The sequence below is a fragment of the Bombina bombina genome, chromosome 1 (assembly GCF_027579735.1).
Source record: "Bombina bombina isolate aBomBom1 chromosome 1, aBomBom1.pri, whole genome shotgun sequence".
NCBI classification, from domain to species: Eukaryota; Metazoa; Chordata; class Amphibia; order Anura; family Bombinatoridae; genus Bombina; species Bombina bombina.
The window spans coordinates 992,981,138-993,000,950 of NC_069499.1; the positions used below are offsets into that span (position 1 = coordinate 992,981,138).

The 19,813-nt window shown below is 37.5% G+C and overlaps 1 protein-coding gene and 1 non-coding gene across 3 annotated transcripts in view; both read right to left on the reverse strand.

The window, feature by feature from the left end:
- The window catches only part of DNAJC5 (DnaJ heat shock protein family (Hsp40) member C5), a 41,139-nt gene extending 27,409 nt beyond the window's left edge, over positions 1-13,730 (reverse strand). The window contains exon 1 of one of the 2 annotated variants that reach the window (XM_053711537.1): positions 13,656-13,730. The gene's annotated coding sequence lies outside the window, so the exon portion shown is untranslated. Of the gene's footprint in view, positions 1-1,050; positions 1,162-13,655 lie in introns of those variants that run through there. The other variant, XM_053711591.1, reaches the window with a different exon arrangement.
- Positions 13,731-14,119: 389 nt separating this feature from the next.
- TRNAE-CUC (transfer RNA glutamic acid (anticodon CUC)) lies at positions 14,120-14,191 on the reverse strand. Its single transcript has one exon. It is a non-coding gene; the product is annotated as a tRNA-Glu (tRNA).
- Between the last annotated feature and the right edge of the window lie 5,622 nt (positions 14,192-19,813).

A 19,813-nucleotide genomic window follows, 5' to 3' on the forward strand; every position in this document is an offset into this window, starting at 1 on the left:
TAACTGAAGAGCTTGAAACTATGTTGAGTTTGCGAACAACCGTTACACAAAATCCACTTTCTCGGCTCTCGTCTGGACTTCTTCCCTGACAACTGTGGTGCAGTGAGTGATGAGCACGGTGAACGGTTCCACCAAAACATTTCAGCAATGGAACAAATATATCAGGGTAGGTGGAACACTTCTATGCTTGCTGACTACTGTTGCACAGTGACAAGAGATGCCCCATAAGAGAAGTACAAGTGACAAGCAAAGCGAAGGTGCTCTTGTGTATTGGCCATTATTTCAGATACTACTTTCAATTGCTGTATGATTTTTTTTTGTTTTGTGTTTTTATTTGCAATTGAATGAATGAAACAACTCTCATTTATGTTGTAGCGAGAAAATATCAGGATTGTTGTAATATTGCTTTTCACTATGACTATATTACCGAAGCGCAACTCAAAAACTAGAAGTCATATTTGTTTTTTTAAACCCAAATTTAGAAAAAAAAAACAAGTTACTTTTTTTTTTTGCTGATAGAGACACTGCTGATTTATGTATTCAAGACAAGGTATTTTCATGGATTATTGTAAATCTTAAAGGGCCATGATACCCATATTTTTTCTTTCATGATTTAGAAAGAATGCATTTTTAAACAGCTTTCTAATTTACTTCTATTATCTAATTTGTTTTATTCTCTTGATATTCTTTGCTGAAAAGCATATCTAGATATGCTCAGTAGCTGCTGATTGGTTGCTGCACATAGAAGCCTTGTGTGATTGGCTCACCCATGTGCATTGCTTTTTCTTCAAATAAGGATATCTAAAAAATGAAGCAAAATAAATAATAGAAGTAAATTGTAATGTTGTTTAAATTTGTATGTTCTATCTGAATCCTGAAAGAAAGATTTTGGGTTTAGTGGCCCTTTAAGAGGTGGTTATTGTATTTTTTTTTCTTTTTGTTGTTATTCATAAACAAATTTTTAAAATTGTTGTATTATGTATATGTTCAATAAAGATGAAAATTCTTAAAACAAAACAAAAATATAGGAAATTAAACACACAGTCTTACTAAATATATCAAACACTGGTGCTGTGAAGTTTCTTTTCAGTACTATGGAGCATTCATAGCCGGGAGAATGGCAGCTTGCTTTTACTGCTGTCCGCTATCTTCCTCTGCCTGGGAGATCAATATATTGTCAAACCGATAGCAAAGGGGAGCGTTCTCTCTGGGATAGGATTAACCTCTCCACTGTCACAAGCTGAGAGTGCAATGTATCTGTTGGCAATGAAAGAGTTAAGCTGGAGTAACGACAAGATAAACTGCTTACACCTAAACTGGACTCACAGTGTGCAATAAGAGGCAATGTAAATACTTGTAATATGTTTATATTTTACATAGTCATTGTACAGCACGTGAAGCTGGAACTAAGCCTAAAGTCACAACACAACGCAAGATCTTACTTACACATTAATTAGGGAAGCTAAGAAATGAAGGGGCAGGCATTAGTGGTCCTTATTCCTGGACGCAGGTGATAAAGGGAATTAATGGGTCATACAGGGAATGCCTGGCAAAGTGTGTCACAATGGAATTAACCTCTTAATGCAGCAGGGAGGAGCAAAGGCAGGCAGTTCTGTTTATACAAGGGGATGTGAATACACAGGGTGTGGTTGTGTGTAGAGTAAAAGTCACAACATACCAGGAGTTAACGCACTTGTTGTGTAAACCTGTTCTTCTGCGTTTATATGGCAGTGATGTATCTAAATGTGTTAAGCACAGGGGTCTTCTACAGTCCAAAACAGGAAAACCCAGCACTACTTAACCTAAGGAATCCTCACAAACCAGTTTAAATTCTTCTTAAATCATTTTCAAAATACTCTTCTCTTGCTTCTGCCTTCAAGATAAGATTGTAAGCTTTAAGGGTAAGAGATATTAGCATGTATAACATCACAGTAAACACAACTAGGGACATTGAGAGAATGAACATTTGCAAGTTTTGACAATAAGTTGAGTGACAGATTTAGGGTGGAATAGGTAGGAATATAGCTTCCAAAAGATTAGCTCAACACAAAAATGCACCAGGTTTCCCCATTTATACAGTCAATATATAACTTTCACTTATATAGTCAAATAAAATGGATGTAGTATTGGCATCAGGTTTAAACTAGATTTTTCAACTCAAAACATCACAATACAAAACCTATGATACACTGCATGGCATGATATATATCAGGCATTATGCTGGGCCCAGGGTAGCTGAAACAAGCAAAACGTGAGCCCCTGAGAAGTCACAAGCCTGTGGAGTAGGGATAGAGAAGACAGACTATCAGAAACAAAATAAGCCTCTCCCAAGTCTTTTTTTTTTTGAGGGGGGGGGAGACAAATGTACCATGAAGAAACTTAGGCATTTCCAGCAGCTAGGCACTCACAGAACTGATCTAAAATCAATGTGCTCCAACCTGAAAATGTATTAGGGTCAAAACTCAAGAGCAGTCTCACAATTGGTTTTGAGACTGCTCAGCTGTTATAGATGTGTGCCCGCGTGTATGACTGGCTGTGAGAGAAAAAGCTAATGTACAATTAAGTATATATATTTCCTTCCATATGGTTTAGCAGTACATGTATGTATTATTAATGAGGGAGCCCAAGCATGTTACAAGGGGAGCTGCAAAAATAAGAGAAGTATGGGCAGGTAAATGGAAAAAGAGATTTAATACTGGAAAATGCAAGGTTCTACATTTTGGAAGTAAAAATAAGCAGGAAATCTATTATTTAAATGGGACTAGACTTAGCCAAACAGAGGAGCCCAGAGGCAGAACCTTTCTTTACTTTCTGCGACGAGATTTTTTTAGTGAAAATGTTTCTGCAGGTCATTTTTAAATAAAATTCAATTTTAAGTTAGACAGCTACACTAAGGCACCAGTTTAATTGCAATGTGTTGGTTAACTGAAGAATAAAGCAATTTTTAATGTTTTATAATATAGTGCAGTAGTTGAAAATTGCATTGCAAATTAGCTGCATACAAAAAAAAGACATTTAAAAATGTCTCTTTAATAAATCTTTTTCCTTTTCTCTTGGTCCAACATAGAAATGTAGTAATAAAAAGATGCAGTTCTCTTACATTCAGAATAAACAGCTTTGCAGACTGGGAAAGGCTAGGGGCGGATTTGAAAAAAATCTCTGAGAGCCCATTAACAAGCAATGTGCTGCTGATTTGCAGCGCTACTCCATATTTGACTGCTCACTTCAAACAGCACTTTGCCCTGGATGCACTGTGTTAAGAAAAATGTACACAGTGCAGCCAGAGCACAGCTCTGTTTGAAGAGAACTGCCTAATGTGGAGCAGCACTACAAAGTTCAAGCGCTAACAGTTCCTGCATGTGTCCTGTTCTTTATGCAGGCATGCTGCATTTTCTGCGATGACATCTCACATCACTGTATGTTCTGCCTTGGGGCAGAGGAGGAAAGAGATTTGGGAGTAGTAATATATAACAAGATAAAGATGGGTGCACAATGCAGGGCAGCGGCTTCTAAGGCTAATAAGATACTAGTGTGTATTGATGCAAGGGAGGAAAGCATTATTCTGACCCTATATAAATCCCAGGTAAGACCTCACCTTGAGTATGGAGTGCAGTTCTTTGGACCAATCTCAAAAAGAGACATTGCAGACCTAGAAAAACCTAAAGGAAGTGCCACAAAGCAAATAAGGGAAATTGAGAATTTAAGCTATGAGGAGACGTTGGCCAAACTGGGTCTGTTTTCTCTAGAAAAAGACACTTGAGAGGTGATATGATTACTTTATATAAATACATTCAAGGCCCATATACAGAGATGGCAGAAGTGCTGTTTATTCCAATAAAAATTTTTGTGACAAGAGGTCACAATTTAAGGCTGGAGGAAAGGAGATGTAATCTCCTTCAACAGAAACGTTTTTTTTCACTGGAAGAGCAATTAAATTGTGGAGCTCACTACCAAGGGAGGTAGTGAATGCCAATACCTTAGATACATTTAAAAATGGTTTGGATACAGTTCTGGCTAGAAACAGAATACAGGGAGATGATTGCTTGTGTTAAATGCGTCACCTTTTTAATTGCAATTTCAACTGGAGCTTTTTTGTAAGTATATTAGATTTGTATAGGTTGAACTCGGTGGACTTCAGTCTTTTTTTATGTTACTATGTATGTATGTCAGTTTGGAAGTCTGCAGAACATTTCTAGAGTAGAAGTATTGTTAGACATGTTTTTTAAAATAAGCAGCCAAAAGTAATTTTGGACACTGGGGGTAAAAAAAAAAAAAACAACAAACCCATCAATGACTTGAACCAGCCACATTCAAAATATGAAACTTGACAGTTTATTAAGATAACGAGATAGTCAGTATTGTTCATGTATACTGTCAAAATAAGTCTATATCAACTTTACAACTAAATCCTAGCTATTCAAACAGACCTTTAACAATACTGCCATCTTGTACATTAAGCATGCTCACAGAGCAAAATATCAGATGCCCCCCCAAATTTGAGAATGAAAATAAATTATATATATATATATATATATATATATATATATATATATATATATATATATATATATATATATATATATATATATATATATATATATATATATATATATATATATATATATATATATATATATATGTTCTCCACAGAACATTTTGTCAGGAAGTGGCAGTGTAATATCTAACAATAACAGAATTTATGTTTACCTGATAAATTTCTTTCTCCTACGGTGTATCCGGTCCACGGCTTCATCCTTACTTGTGGGATATTCTCAATCCCTACAGGAAGTGGCAAAGAGAGCACACAGCAGAGCTGTCCATATAGCTCCCCTCAGGCTCCGCCCCCCCAGTCATTCGACCGACGGTTAGGAGAAAAAGGAGAACCATAGGGTGCAGTGGTGACTGTAGTTTACAAAAATAAATTTAAACCTGACTAAAATGCCAGGGTGGGCCGTGGACCGGATACACCGTAGGAGAAAGAAATTTATCAGGTAAACATAAATTCTGTTTTCTCCTACATTGGTGTATCCGGTCCACAGCTTCATCCTTACTTGTGGGAACCAATACCAAAGCTTTAGGACACGGATGAAGGGAGGGAACAAGTCAGGTAACCTAAACGGAAGGCACCACTGCTTGTAAAACCTCTCTCACAAAAATAGCCTCCGAAGAAGCAAAAGTATCAAATTTGTAAAATTTGGCAAATGTATGCAGTGAAGACCAAGTCGCTGCCTTACAGATCTGTTCAACAGAAGCCTCATTCTTGAAAGCCCATGTGGAAGCCACAGCTCTAGTAGAGTGAGCTGTAATTCGTTCAGGGGGCTGCCTTCCAGCAGTCTCATAAGCCAACCGGATGATGCTTTTCAGCCAGAAGGACAGAGGTCACAGTCGCCTTTTGACCTCTCCTCTTGCCAGAATAGACGACGAACAAGGACGATGTTTGTCTGAAGTCTTTAGTTGCTTTTAGATATAACTTTAAAGCACGAACCACATCAAGATTGTGCAACAGACGTTCCTTGTTAGAAACTGGATTAGGACACAGAGAAGGAACAACTATTTCCTGGTTAATATTCTTATTGGAAACCACTTTTGGAAGAAAACCAGGTTTGGTACATAAAACAACCTTATCTGTATGGAACACCAGGTAAGGTGAATTTCACTGCAAAGCAGACAATTCAGAAACTCTTCTAGCAGAAGAAATAGCTACCAAAAACAAAACTTTCCAAGATAGTAACTTGATATCTATGGAATGTAGAGGTTCAAACGGAACCCCTTGAAGAACTGAAAGAACTAAATTTAGACTCCATGGAGGAGCCACAGGTCTATAGACAGGCTTGATACTGAATAAAGCCTGTACAAACGCCTGAACATCTGGCATTGCTGCCAGACGCTTGTGTAACAAAACAGACAGAGCAGATATCTGTCCTTTTAAGGAACTAGCTGACAAACCTTTCTCCAATCCTTCTTGGAGAAAATATAGAATCCTTGGAATCCTAATCTTACTCCATGAGTAACCCTTGGATTCGCACCAACAAAGATATTTCCGCCATATCTTATGGTAAATTTTCCTGGTGACAGGCTTTCTAGCCTGGATCAGGGTATCTATAACTGATTCCGAAAACCCACGCTTAGCTAGAATCAAGCGTTCAATCTCCAAGCAGTCAGTTGCAGAGAAACTAGGTTTGGATGTTCGAATGGACCTTGAATTAGAAGGTCCTGCCTCAAAGGTAGCTTCCATGGTGGAACCGATGACATATTCACCAGGTCTGCACACCAAGTCCTGCGTGGCCACGCAGGAGCTATCAGAATTACCGAAGCCTTCCGTTTGATCCTGGCTACTAGCCGGGGGAGAAGGGGAAACGGTGGAAAGACATAAGCTAGATTGAAAGACCAAGGCGCTACTAAGGCATCTACCAATGTCGCCTTGGGATACCTGGACCCGTAACGTGGAACTTTGGAGTTCTGACGTGACGCCATCAGATCCAGATCTGGAATGCCCCATAGTTGAGTTAACTGGGCAAAAACCTCCGGGTGAAGTTCCCACTCCCCCGGATGGAAAGTCTGACGACTCAGATAATCCGCTTCCCAGTTGTCCACTCCTGGGATGTGAATTGCTGATAGATGGCAGGAGTGATCCTCTGCCCATTTGATGATTTTGGACACCTCCCTCATCGCCAGGGAACTCTTTGTTCCCCCCTGATGATTGATGTACGCTACAGTCGTCATGTGGTCCGACTGAAATCTGATGAATTTGGCCTCCGCTAGTTGAGGCCATGTCTGGAGCGCATTGAATATCGCTCTCAATTCCAAAATGTTTATCGGGAGAAGAGATTCTTCCCGAGACCATAGACCCTGAGCCTTCAGGGACTCCCAGACCGCGCCCCAGCCTAGGAGGCTGGCGTCGGTCGTGACATCAAAAAAACCATCAAATAAACATCCGATTTTAATGAAATTTTCACCACAGTGTCTTAATGCTTTGAAAAGATTGCACACAAATTTTCAGACCAATTAACCCCTTAATGCCCAAACCGGAGCTAATAACAGTTATTAACCGGTTAACACACTACAGTACTATGCCACAGCTTCCACTGTGGCCTTTACCTTCCTTAGGGATTATTTTAGTAAGAAATAAGCCTCTCTGGAGTCTTTTCTGATGCCTCTGGACTCCCCACATGAAGCTGCATGAACTGCCTAGGCAAAACAATTGCGCAATTGAGGCGCGAAAATGAGGCCTCCTCCCTCTTCATTCCAGAGTGGAGGGGCCTTTCTGACTAGATTAGGTGACCAAATAAGTGCCAGGCGCAAATTAAACCCCAAAAGTGTTTTAAAGTCTGAAAAAACACCTTATTTATAGTGAAAAACATGCTAAAAAGCAATCGATTTTTAAGCCCACAATAGTGTCAACCAGCATAGAGCCCTTAATATAAGCCATCATTTTATACAGAGTCTAAGAAAAATGGCTTACCTATCCCAGAGGGAATTTCTGACTGATCATACCTGAAGCAGTTAAGCCTGCAAACTGTTCCCCACAACTGATGTTCTCTGGTTTCAACAGTCCTGCGTGGGAACAGCAATGGATTTTAGTTACTGGTGCTAAAATCATATTCCTCTTAGCAGAAATCTTCATCACTTTCTGCTGCAGAGTAAATAGTACAAGCCGGCACTATTTTAAAATAACAAACTCTTGATAGAAGAAATAAAAAACTACAACTAACACCACATACTCTTTACCACCCCCGTGGAGATGCTACTAGTTAGAGCGGCAAAGAGAATGACTGGGGGGGCAGAGCCTGAGGGGAGCTATATGGACAGCTCTGCTGTGTGCTCTCTTTGCCACTTCCTGTAGGGATTGAGAATATCCCACAAGTAAGGATGAAGCCGTGGACCGGATACACCAATGTAGGAGAAATATAATTGTCTGCTATCTAAAGCACAAATGAATTGCAGAATTTAAAAGGGACACTAAACCCAATTTTTTTCTTTCATGATTCAGATAGAGCATGCGATTTTAAGCAACTTTCTAATTTACTATTATCAATTTTTCTTCGTTCTCTTGCTTTCTTTATTTGAAAAAAAAGTATCTAAGCTAAAGAGCCAGGCAATTTTTGGTTCAGACCTAGACAGCACTTGTTTATTGGTGCTGTCCAATCAGCAAGGACAACCTAGGTTGTGAACCAAAAATGGCCCGGCTTCTAAACTTACTTTCGTGCTTTTCAAATAAAGATTGCAAGAGAATGAAGAAAAATTTAAAATAGGAGTAAAATTTGTTGCTTAAAATTGCATGCCCTATCTGAATCATGAAAGAAAAATTGGGTCCAGTGTCCCTTAAATGATAATTTGTTTAATAAAAATGTAACATTTTTAATATTGTCTAAAATGTTAGCCAGGTGGTTGGGGGTGTATAATATTAATATATATATATATATATTAATATATATATATATATATATATATATATATATATATATATATATATATATATATATATATATATATATATATACACACATATACACACACACAACAAACAGGCCTTGAAATTTCTACTAGTCGCTGATGAGGACAAGTAAAAAAATGTGACTTCTTCCTAGCGTTTACATTAGTAGACCAGCCAGTAAACTCTAGTAACATATTTATGTATATATATATATGTTTGTATATAATCATTATAGAACACATGGACAAGCCATGTGGTGATCCTGACTTATTTGTCAAGGCTGCAGTCCCTTTTGTGGGAGCCCTGTTAAACCCTTCCTGTGTCCTCTGGACTGATTCTCCAATCTAGTGCTTATTTGCTGCTGAGTAAGTGGTGATGCATAATTAAGATGTGTGATGTGCACTTAATTAAATAATTCTCAGAAAAATCCCCACTGCGCTTAAAGCAGAACTTGATGTTTCTCACATGGTGTCGCAACCTAGAATGCCTCAGACTGTAGCACCACAATATCCAAACATTGATATAAGACAGCAAGGACAAGACAGTTTTCCTCTCTCTGTAAATGAATCAAACACAGTGAGTCATGGTTTGTACGACCAGAATTAATGAAACTAACTGAACTCAACAAAAGATTCAAAATTGGTAAATAACCAGGTGTTGGATACTGAGGATAACATTTAAAACAAAAGGACCAGTGGTACTGGAATACAAACCAATATGTATTTCAAGTTAATGGTTGGACACATCTCAGAAGAGACAACGCTTGATTTTATATATTTATTATCTAAAATGATGCAATCCTAATTCTTAAAGTGAATGTTAACTTACAATGTTTTGAAGCCTCCTAAGCATTTATGTACTTTGTCCTAGTGTAAACGCAAAGTAAATTTTAATATCCAAAATAAGTTTTCTGAAATATATAGAAAATATTTTTACCCCGTTTGCATTGAGACTCCTCCCAAACGCTACTTCATAGTTCAGCACTGTTTGACGTATAGAGCAGTCCCACCCGCTCTATACGTATCTTTGAAGCACGCTCCCAAGAAAAACTTTTTCTGCGCATGCGCTAATCTACGCTCATAAATTAATGAATCCAGCTCTGAGCGCAACTTACTTGGATCCGATTGATGTGTTTTCCTATATTGCCAATGAGAGGGTTATAGAGCATTTGGACTCAATAAGAAATATTAAGTTTAGCGCATGCGCATAACCAACGCATGACGTTTAAGAAAAGTGGTTGAACACCCCGGGGGGGGGGGGGGGGGAATGATTGGGAGATAGAAATTACATGAACTGTCAATCAAGAAGACAGTATGGCAGGCGGAGGTAGGGTGCGAACAGACAGGATTAAAAGGTAAAATTTGGCATAATTATTCAAATTTAAATAAAACAATGAATTAAAGTATACCTAATTTTAATAAAAGATTACTATGGCGTTACCGGATGCACTAGAGTTTACATTCAATTTAAGAAAAATATTCCTTGCACCAAAGTACAGTACTTTGGATGACTCCTAGGTTTCATTTATGTTTTAGCAAACCCTGCTTCCTGCATTATATAGATTACTGCAAGACTTCATTTTAACGATTCTCCAGCTGTTTCTAGAATCTGCAAATAATACCTAAACTGCATTACACACGTTGGTCCTTCCTAGAGACCACGTCAATACAATTAATAAAAGTAGACCTAATAGGATAGCACAAGCTGAACCAAAGAAAGCTGTAGGAAATAAAGTATCCAGAAAGGTGTATGATAAGGGAAGAGTATATATTACATAGGTCTAGCTAGGCAAGGAAAAAACCCTCACATTGCCCACTGCAACATACAACAGAGGGAGATCAAATGTAATCAAGGTATCTAGCGGTAGATGTAAATTCTTCTCAGTCATTGCAAATGTAAATACATGTGGATAGCAGTAAACTGGTGCTACTATACCAAATATTCACAAGCCCCTCACTGGGGAGAGAAAAAAAAAAAAAAAAATTAATCAATACAAAAAAAAAACTGATTTCCTTGACATCAAGTATATAGCTTAATAAAGGCAGTGAACACTCATTTGAGCCTCTGTTTAAAGAAGGAAATCATATACACACACACGTGAACTCCTCTCAAACTGTAAAAGCAAATTAAAGTAGAATCCAGATAAAGTGTGTGTGATTATATATATATATATATATATATATATATATATATATATATATATATATATATATATATATATATATATATATATATATATATATACACATACATACACACACACACATACAAACCAACTCTGCCTGACTGTGTATACATATACCGTATATATAAAAATTCCATATACACACATGGGACCACAGAGGTGCAGAATTCAGTATTTTAAGACACAATGTGGATGCTCGTTACACAATACACCAATAAAACCACAACATGGGGAGAGAAAAAAAAGGGAGGTTCAAAGCTTATAAAATGGAGCTGCAATAGACTTAGCAAGAGAATACATATTTAAAGGGGAAGTCTACACCTTACTCATCTTAAAGTCTTACATTAGATTAAGCTACACATAGCCTCCTGCACACCTTTCTATATCATGCAGCAGAAACGGTTAAAAAGGTTATTTTACAATAAATATTGTTTCTGGCAACTTTGAAATGGCTGCCAAGCTCCACCCACTGATGATATCACAATCTGTGCTGCATATGGCATCCAATCACAAAAGCCTCACTTGTTAGATTCAACAGACTGTCAATGCTATTCAGCAGTGACAAGATGAACCCCACATCATGGGCGGAGCTTGGCAGCCATTTGAAAGTGGCCAGAAACAATATTCAATTTTTAAATAACTTTTTTTTCTTTTATCATTCCTGGTGCATGATATAGAAAGGGGTTCAGGAGGCTATGAGCAGTTTAATCTAAGGTAAGACTTTAAGATGACTAAGGTGTAGACCAGGGGTCTCAAACTTATTTGAGTCTTGGGCCATTTTCCATACAAGTGCAACTCCTGTGGGCCGCACACTACCTACATATCTTGTCATTGCTATATATAGTATACCATTTCCTGTGTATTATAAACAGTGGATCACAATGCTGTCCGCATGCAGTGATAGCTGCGGAGAATTTATTTACCCATTTGAAAATTTATATTTATCAAATAAAAAGTAAATGATTTTTAGTTTATAGAGAAAATTATGGAATGGACAGGAAATCAGTGCTGCCATAGTAATGAGCATACATAAAATACTGCTGCATGTGTCCAATAAATCATTTTCCACGTATCTGTTTTTTAACAACGTGGTTCTTTAAAGTTTCAGGAGCTTTGATGATCTCGCTACCGTAGCGCAGCTGCTCACTATACAAGTGAATCGCAATCCCAGGAACAAAGGGATACAGTTATTGTAATGGAGAGCTGAATGAACGTTGCACGTATGCACATCCCTAACAGTAAGAGCGCTCGCTCTTTAAGCAATAAGCATAGTATAATTATTATTTTTAATATTTTTCATGGAGGTGTCGTGGGCCGCATATAATCAGGTGGAGGGCCGCATGAGGCCCACGGGCCGCCAGTTTGACACCCCTGGTGTAGACTTTAAGCATTAGTCCAGCCACTAATTTGCTGCTGTTAATAAAAATAACATTAAAAAGACATAAAAATCAAAAATGCTTCATCATTCAAATAGGTCATACAATTTTAATCAACTATCCAAATTACTCTTTATAAAATGCCCTTGATTCACTTGGTGTCATTTGTTAAAGGAGCAGCAATGCACTACTGAGAGCTAGCTGAACACACAGTGTGATCCAATGAAAAGAGGTATATATGTGCAGCAACTAATCAGCAGCTAGTTCCCAGTAGTGCATTTCTGCTCCTTAGCGTACCTAGTTATGCTTTTTTTTTTATCAAAGGATACTAAGAGAACAAAGCAAATTGGACAATAGAAGTATATTGGAAAGTTGTTTAAAATGACATGTTCTATATAAATCATTAATGTTTAATTTTGACTTTACTTTCCCTTCAAATATGATTGCATGGCTGAGCATAAATGAAGCTGTTCGATGTTTGCTGGGACTCCTTTGCTAATTTAATAAACATGTTTCCAATCATAAGTATAGCCACAGGGCTCACTAGAAATAGCAAAAGCCTTAGTTATTATGAATCCAGAAGCCATAAATACAATGGAAAGCAAATAAAATATAGTAAGGCTATCACTACTTGCCCTGTAGTGAACTGGAGCCAAGAGAGACCATTTCAGTACTTGAAGATTTTTTTTAAAAAAAATGTAAGCATCATTTAACCTTACTATCTGTCTACCACATTCAGCCTTATCTACACACAGTTCCTACAGAGAACACAATCAATTTCCTCTTGCACACAGGCACAAAATCCATTCATGTAAAGAAAGAAAAAAAAAAAAAAGGATTTACACAGATATATATGAAGAAGAATTTGCAGAAGGGCTATATAATCCTACACACAGTCCCCTATAAAACAAGTCACATTAGCACAAAATCACAAATACAGCCACAGCTACCTTCACACGAACACAAATAACACATATGCTTAGTTACAGCTTCATATACCTAATATCATAGCCCTTTGGAATATATTGTCTCTTTATAGATATATCTTTTTAATAATAATATACATACACATACTACTGAACAAGAGGCTCCCATACACAGAATAATGGTGCTTGTGAGTGGGTATTTACAACGAACCAAAAAGTTAGAATGCAGAAATAAAATGTTACAAATCTAAGAGACATTCCATAGATTCTATAATCTACCCAGCCCTGCACATCACATATATTTTAGTAACCAAAAGCCCAGCTATCCACCAACATCCATTTACAAACCCTCAAGAGCAGGTGTCCATATAGGCATAGCTCACTCACTCCGCATATACAGTCACACACAAACAGCAACACATCCCTCAATACATAATCACTCATTAAAGATGCTCACACATATAATCATTCCTACACCATCCACCTTACCCCTGGGGCACATAATCATACAGCCCCCTACACCAGATACCACATCTACTTACAGCCCCCTCCCATTTAAAAATCACAGATGCACATATATTCTCCTGTCCATACATACAGTCATGCCTACGTATTACACAGCCACAATAAGATGCTGTATGTACACGTATTATGATGCGGGTGAAATGGTGACTCAATTTAGCCCCCCGAATCACGATTGCCCCTGTAAGGCCCCATCCTACTATATTACTCACCGCTCCTCTCTCTCCTGTCAGGTCTCCCGGCTGCTCTCAGACGCAGAGGGGGCGGTGCGTGCGCGGTCCTGTCGCTGTCGTCACATAGCTCCGCAGCAAGCGCGTCGCCTGCAGAAGCCGGTAACGCGCAGTCGCACTAGAGACTATCTAACTCAAAAGGAGAATGGTCTGAGGGATGGTTACTGCCACCCTGAGGGCTGGAGGATAGAGTATATTAACGGGGAACATGTTATAGGGGCTGTAGTGCCATGAGCATTTATTAACTATAAAATGTAAGAAGACGTTTTGGGGGGATTCTGAAAACTGCTAAAATAAATGGTTAGGGATAGTGTACGCAGGATTACTACACAATCGTATATAGTTCGATTATGTATGTTAAGCGTTCCTTCTAAATGGAAGCATAGCGCGACTTCAAAAATGAAATAATTGGTTTGTGATGAAGGAAAAATAAACAAAAACGTAACTTCCCTGACCGGGAATCGAACCCGGGCCGCGGCGGTGAGAGCGCCGAATCCTAACCACTAGACCACCAGGGAGCTGTGACTGTTTCAGACTGCAGCTCTTTTAGAGAATTTGATTACATGTATGTTGCTACCAATACAGTATTAGGGTTGTAACTTTGTTAGATTAACAATCAGAATGGATGCAATATAGACTTTATATGCTTACCATACCAGGCTTTAATCATTTATCTCTCTCTAAATCTATAACTGCATGAAAAATCATAACTATAAACCCATGTATTTTTTTTTTTTTTAGTTCAACACAGGCTTTATTAAAAACCATCACTACCCAGCTGAGATGCCTTCCATAAAAAAAACTCACAAATCTGTGACTGGGTTAGGGTTTCAGTTGAGAGTCACACATTGGCCCCCTCCCTCCCAAAACATCTACAATGTAATTCAGATAAAGCATACATTTGTAATCAACTATTCAATTTACTTCTATTATTTAGTTTGCTTTATTCTCTTGGTATCCTTTCTTGAAGAATGAGCAATGCACTACTGGGAGCAAGTTGAACACATTAGTAAGCCAATCACAAGAGACATATATATATATGCGGCCACCAATTAGCAGCTAGCTCCTGAACCTACCTAGGTATGCTTTTCCACAAAGGATACAAACAGAACAAAGCAAATTATATAAAAGAAGTACATTGTAAAGTTGTTTAAACTTTAAAATAGTATGCTGTATCTGAATCATGAAAAACAAATGTTGTGGTTAATGTCCCTTTAACCTCAATCCTAGGCCCCTTCCTACTTTTGTCCAATATACAGTATTTTTCATAACAAATACACACAAAGCATTGAGTTTAATATCCCCTTTTGCTACTAGTATCACACACTGAAATCACCCCTTGACTGAGTGTAGCACATGAACTGCAAATATCCAGTTACAGCTCCTCCTACATAACACTGTGGACCACTGCATTTTCGCGGGACAGACCCGATTTTAGGGGTCTGTCCCGCTGTCCCGGGTTGCTAGTAGGGTTGCCAGGTGTCCGGTATTAGACCAGACTGTCCGGTATTTCAGGCTTCTGCCCAGTAATTTTTTTTTTTTTTAAAACGGACATAGCCTTAGGTAGTTTGCTTTTGAATTTTTTTTATTTTTTAGCTTTTGAACTTTTTTATTTATTTATATTTTTTACTATTTAAGCCCATTAGCCCAGCCCTAGCAGTGGCAGCCGCCCGCAACCCATGTGCACTCGTCATCTAACAGGCTCCGCTCAGCTGATCCTGATGTGCAGTGCCCACAGCCTACGCTGTGCGTGCTGCCGCCTGCTGCTGCATTGTGAGACTGTCGGACGTCACGTGATCGCTCGCGTGACGTCACAACAGCAAGACACTGTCTATGTCTACAGTCAGTTACAGAAATTCTTTTATACTGCAGAGCAGGACCTTGTCACAGGACTTAACATGAGCTCAGATAAGTAAATCTCTTTAAATGTGTCATCTTACTACAGGGAAGCCTATTCCTGAAGCTGTAGGGAGGGGATTGTGTTTGCACAAAATTTATATAAAATACACAATCTGGTTAGAAGTGCTGCAAATCTGGAGAAACGGTGATTAAAAGAACATTACAGTCAATGTTTTTTTGTATATGCACAGTAAATATTAACATTTAAAGAGACATTTAATGCAGAAATTACTTGTTTTAACTCATTAGCCTATGTAAGTTTTACATGACTGATCTGTAAGGTAATAAGTAGGGTATCTTGATTAGTTGGACTTAGGGTTACCAAGTGTCCAGTATTCAACCGGACAGTCCAGTATTTTAACAGGCTGTCCAGTAAAATCTGTACAAAAATACTGGACACTTAAATGTCCAGTATTTTTAAAGACCCCTGTCAGCTAAATGTAAAGGACCTTCTAGGCCTTTATGCATTAGAAATATGGCTCAAAAAGAAGTTACACTGTGCATTTTCTATTATATGTGTTACAGGCAACCATGAGGGTGGTCAATCATTGCTGGGTTGGTTACCTCTAGCATCCAAGGGGGTTACATCACTGCTCTGTACATGTGTTACTGGCAACCAAGGGGATAAAATGACTGCTTAATTATTTTTTGCTCTCAGAGTTTCAGGCTCATATTACGAGTTGAAAGTAAAAAGGTTGCTCTCTCATGTTCATAACGTCACAGTAAAAAATAGACCTTGAGAAGTTGTGAATACAAAATCACATTCCCCCCATAGACTTCAATGTAGCTGAAAAATACCTAGCACCCACAAATCACATAAACACGATGGCGGTTATTTAAAAGCATACAATAAGAAGATAATATTGCATCTTTCATAATCTAATGTTCTGCAGATAGCAGAATATGTTCTATGTATTCTTAAAGAGAGATTTAAATGTATATCTGATGGATATTTGCACAAATATATATTTATGCATACATATACATACATATATATATATATATATATATATATATATATAAACTTGATTATATATAGGTCTAGATGTATACAGATATATAGGATTATCTATTTAAAAATACATAGAACATATTCCCCATTGTGCAAAAACATTGGAATGTGAAATTTATACAGTAAATACATAGTTAAACACTTATGAATATTGCATACATATGTTTTTCATGTTTTCATCTACTTAACTGCAAAGGGCTCCAATGCACTTATATATATAGGTCTATATATGTATGCATATGTATGTAAGTGTTTATATTCCGTAACTACGTATATACAAATATAAATACATATATACACACATATACATACATATACATATTTAGCCATGTGTATGAATGTACAGTATCTCTATGTTAAAGCCATTTGCAGTCTTTTTTTATATATAACACCTGAGACCTCATATCTTTGAGCCCTTATAACTTTTTAATGCAATATTTTTATTTAATATTTTTGCATCAGATAGTGTTATTATGAGTGTAACTGTACTTTTAAATGTTGATGTGTTTTGTAAATTCAGCAATGTATATCAAGGGAATTAAGCACATTTGATAATAGGAGTAAATTGGAAAATAATTTCAAATTGCCTGTAATATTCTATCTGAATCAGGAAAGAACAAAATGGGTTTTATATCCCTTTAGTAGGTCCCATACGATGTAACCTGTAGTGTACTGCAAACATTTAACAATAAATGCTCTCAAGAATTAGAACATTATATTTTTTATCAAGGCAAAGAATTTACTAGACATGTGCAACAATGCATACTTTATTATTCAGTTTGTAAACAAATAATGTAGTTATCATCTTTCTTTGGCAATTACTTTGATCTGACACCAGATAAAAGAGCAATTTAAAATATCTAAATAGCTGATTTCTAAGTATTAATAGGGCTGTTTTTCAAGTTCTCAGTATACTGTAAATAAGCCTTCTTTACTAGGTGTGTTACAGCATGATGAGCTTGTAGCCAACTTGGTAAATGGAGGCCTGCACTGAATTAAGCATGGACATAACTGTTAGAGGCTTTTCGGGTGATCCAGGGTGATCCAGTTGCTGCTGAGTGATTCGGGTGATCCAGTTGCTGCTATCATTAAGAGATATTCTTTGTGTCCTCATATTTAAATATACAAACATTTTTATTGCAGATATGTGCAGAACATCTGACCATTTAATAGTTTTAGGTAGGAACACTTTTACTATGTCAAGGGCACTTGGCAATCAGGCAAAATTTTGACTCTTATGATATATGGAAGCCTTATTATTCTGTAATAGTTCTGCTTACATACAAAACCAGTACAAAAAGAGTGGTGTCTTGCAGGGGAATAATATATTGTAATACTACAATGTGTTTTTTCACTATAGGCAGGTTGTTTCACCCTTGTTGGGGCTCTTCAGTATGATGTAGGTGCTATGTTATTGGACTCAAGCATTGATTTTAGGTTTATGGCTATATGCCAGTTTTGCTGATGATTACATTAATTTTCGTAACCCCACTTACAAAGCGTGAAATTAATGCTTGAGCAGAACAGCAGCACCAACCATAGACAGCCTGTTTGGCCCATTTGGGGCTCATTCCTCCATTGTATTAATCATAGCAAAAAATAAATGTACTTATCTGTGCAAAATTGCAACACTTACAATTCAAAATCCATTTCAATATAATGGGCAGCCCTGTAGCAAAGGGTGGAATGCTCGAGGACATCAGCATCAACCATAATGACTTGAGTGAGAAAGAGTCCCAAAGTAGCGAAACAGGCTGCCTATGGTTGATGCTGTGTTATTTAAGCCTCCTGTATTTCACAGTTTGCTATACTACTGGTTTAAACTAACAGGAGCATAAGGGGTGCCATATTAAAATGCATTTTGAATTAGTAATACTCTGTGGGATAATTTGTATATTCTATGCATTGTATATTTATTCCTTGCTGAACTAATTAAATGGAGGGTTTATCTCACTCTATCAACAACAATACATTTATTTGGTACAATGGGAGTCCCTGCTCTAAAGGATTTCCATGGGTGCAGACCCTGTTCCAAGGAGCTTACAATCTAGTGTTTCAGTGCTTTGCTCAAAGAGCTTACATTCTTGTATTTAAGGAGAACTTACCTCTGGATACTTACAGTGTAGAGAAATAAAAGAAATCTCTGATGTAAGACTGCACTCAGCATGTGGCATAACACTAGTCCCTCTGAAATCTTCAATCTTCCTGCCACTGCCATAGAGTATTCCAGTCTTCGTTATACTGCTTGCCAGATATGAATCAGTCAATGCACATCTTGTAAGGATTTTTCATCCAATGCAAGAACATAGGTGCATGACACACTGTACCTTATAATGCAGGGTTTTTTTTTCAATTTCTAATCTGAGGTATAAAATACAGGACCTTCCCATGACCTATCAAATCGTGTGCTTCACTAGGACTCTCTGCTTCAAAAATCCAACAGTAGTACTTGTCCCAGAGTGTTTGTAGACATTCAAGTTTAGTTTCACAGATATAATAGTCCTTGTTCCAGGTTGCTGCAGTTCTCAGATAAAATTGTAAACCAGCTGCAAGGTGCTTATTGGTGTCCATACGTCAAGGCATTGCATTGAGGATATAAGTGCAAACATAATAATCATATCATTGTATTCTCTTCACCAAGATCCTTAACATTATTACATTAGACAGATATGTGCAGTAAGAATGGATTTAAGCCATTCAATTTCATTTAATATCAGTTTATTAAAGTTATAGCAGTGTAAGTGTAATTATACTAGTGTCACAGAGATGATTTGTATATTGTATATCAATAAGCCTTGAAAAGTACAGAAAGCTTTAAACATACAGAACCAAATTAAAGCTAAAGATTTCTATGAAATGGGAAAGTAAAGAAAAGCGTGACAGAAATGTGAGAAATTATCTGACCTCACTGCACATGTCTGTAGGCTCTTGGAGCAGGATCTGTATTTACAATCTAATGTGGTAATGGGATGTCTTGCTCAAAGAGCTAACAAACTTGTTAATCTCAGAAAATCTTACCTTAGATACTTACAGTTTAGTAATTTAAAAATCCTTGAAGGAAATCTGCCATCAGCGCGTATACTGCTGGCCAGATGCGCATCAGTCTGATCTGAATTTATTTCAGATTGCCAGTTGCCTTTTCTTCATCCGGGTCAAGCAGAAAAAACAGCTGCATCAGATACTGCACATTACAGTACAGTGTTTCATGAGGTTCCCAGCGAGTTAGCAG